At 45.6% G+C, this 2500-nt stretch overlaps 1 protein-coding gene across 6 annotated transcripts in view; it reads right to left on the bottom strand.

Annotated features, from left to right (window-relative positions):
• Positions 1 to 2500, bottom strand: part of LOC125033350 (protein unc-13 homolog A-like) — a 422716-nt gene that overhangs the window by 80 nt on the left and 420136 nt on the right. For all 6 annotated transcript variants that reach the window (XM_047624775.1, XM_047624769.1, XM_047624772.1 and 3 more), the window contains one exon: positions 1 to 2500. This exon is cut by the window's left edge and continues 80 nt beyond it; it is cut by the window's right edge and continues 2103 nt beyond it. The gene's annotated coding sequence lies outside the window, so the exon portion shown is untranslated.

Consider the following 2500-nt stretch of genomic DNA (forward strand, 5'->3'; position numbering starts at 1 on the left):
TTAATATGATATAATATGAATGCCAATAACCATTCGACACTGGGACAGAAGACGAACCTGTGAGTTGTACTAACCATCGGATCTGATCCAAAGGAAGGAAATGTGAAACAAAAAAATAAGGCAGCTCTTCATTCACATCTACCAACGGAAACCCAAACTTTTCGTCTTCAATCCCACTCACATTAACAAGAAAATCTGACGAGAATCTTCAGAGGACAGCGATACCAAGTGGAAAATAAAAAATCATCTGACTGGCCATAGCCCCTGGCGGTGGCGTGGTCGTACGGCAGGCAGTGCAGGGCGGGACAGCTGGAACCCCTAGTATACGAAGAGACTGAGAGCAAGAGAAAGCATTACGATATTCACAAATAAGCATTGTAACATGCATTATGATACCCTTTGTATAGTTATCAACAGACGTACAGTGTTTCATTACATTATATAGTTTAATGCATTAGTTATAACTGTAATGGCATACACAGAGAGTTGCGTTTTATAATTTGTTTAGAAATACACAGATACAAGTAGGATTAACACGTTATATGTGAGCAGCATCTCACACCGCCTGCCGTTCTGCCTGGTTTTCCTTTCGCGAGAGGCCTCTGCGAGCACCGCTTGGTATTCTTCAAGTTACTCACAAGACTCTCGGGCTCACAGAGTATGTGGCGGCCGACTGTGTGTGTGTGTATGTGCGTATGTATAGGGCCCGAAGAGGGGACGTGTATATGAGCATGTGTGTAAGGCCCAGAGGGAATATGTATGTATACGCGTGTGTATGGAATTGTATTCGTGTAAACCGTTGGGTATTTATGTCACTGAATGTGTACTGACGTCTATATGTTAATAGTTTAAATGTGTGTTTGTCCCTGAATTGTATTGAATGTGCACCATTCGAGTGCCAATAAAAGTGCCCTTCAAGTTGTATATGTGGCTGACGCTTGTATAACTTTACGTACATTGATGACGTGTGTCCCTAATGGAATATGTGTGCTGCCTTGTCATAAATGTGTGTATATACACCCCATATATTGTACAATTATGTATGTCCCAGACAGTCTTACAGTGTACCCCCAGAAGAAAAGTATGGTGGTTTGAGTAGCACATGTAAGTGTATCCCTAGAGGTAAGTGTCCTTCCCGGTGGCGCGTTTGTATGTGTCTGCGCCGCGGGGGTGTATTATGTCCTTATGGTGTCGTGTGATAGTGTGTGACCGCCCGCACTGTCCGCGTACCCACCGCCATGTTGGAGCTGCGTCTATGGTGAGGGGGAAACAACTAAAGTTCGTGGATCCACCCTGGGACTTATTATTGGTACAGAAAGGCACACAAGTTGTCAAAAATGGGATCGTGGTCTCCCATAGTTGAAGTCAACAAATGGGCAAGGTACCACCATGGGAGCGAACTAAAGGCATAGCCACCGACTAAGAGAGGTGTGATACGGATCAAATAGGTCTTGATTTTTATTTTTTATCGCACTCACGATGATAAATGACATATTTACATCTAGATGGGTGTAATGACTCAAAAAGCTTTGAACTGAGACTGCACATCTTCCCTGTGAGGTCTCTTTACATATCCTGTAGTGATGACCTTGCCATTCATGCTGCGTGGGATAACTAGGTGGGATCATAAAAATCTAGGGTAAAGAGGCGGACAGAGGATTCTTGGAACCTGCTTGGTCTTTCCTTTTCTTCTCTTCTTTTCTTTTTTCCCCTTTCTTTTGGTCACCTCAGGTCGTAGAAAGAATCCCCTGGCCTCTTCGAGTCGGTAACAGCATGCCAACACGTAACAATACAAGTTTTTTTTTTCTTTTTAGGTATAAGTTATGTCACACGCCTGGGGATGCTCGTACGGCCAACTCGCACCACCAGATGCAACGTGGTGTCGGGATGACGAGGAACTGAACCACAAACGCAGCCAGGGACAGAGGAAGGAAAGGAACGAGGCTGGAGAGAGCTTTTCCCTTTTTCCACGGGCGTTTCCCCTTGGGTCCGCAGGTCGCTCCCCAGGCATGATCTGTGTGCTATGGAGGAAAAGACCGGACAACAGAAGTGTATAGCATGAAAGTAGTTTTCTTGGGTATAAGGGCGACTATATACACACACAACTGGAAGAATCTGATCCTTGCTCGCACAGGCATGCAACGACCCCCCTCGCGACGCCCTTCCGCCGCAGCCGCCGCCGCCGGTCTCCGTCCCTCCGACTCGAGGTGTCTGGAGGCCGAGCTCCAGCGGTCGAGGAGGAGGCGCCGCTCAGAAGAGCTCCTCGTTTGTCTTTTAAGTTTGCCATCATCATAGGCTGGTCGCTGGGAGTATCTTTAAGTTATTTTGACTGGTTTATATACAAAGTGGGCTTCTTTTAGCTCCTGTTTTTTTACAGTTTGGTACTCGGGCAATTCCTATTTCCAAAGAAACCCTCGCAATTTTTGGTGTGTGTGAGAAAGAAAACATTTCGTATCCAGCACTGTTATGCATACAAATGGCAATGTCTATAGAAAATGAG

This window comes from Penaeus chinensis, chromosome 16 (genome assembly GCF_019202785.1).
Source record: "Penaeus chinensis breed Huanghai No. 1 chromosome 16, ASM1920278v2, whole genome shotgun sequence".
In the NCBI taxonomy this organism is placed as follows: Eukaryota; Metazoa; Arthropoda; class Malacostraca; order Decapoda; family Penaeidae; genus Penaeus; species Penaeus chinensis.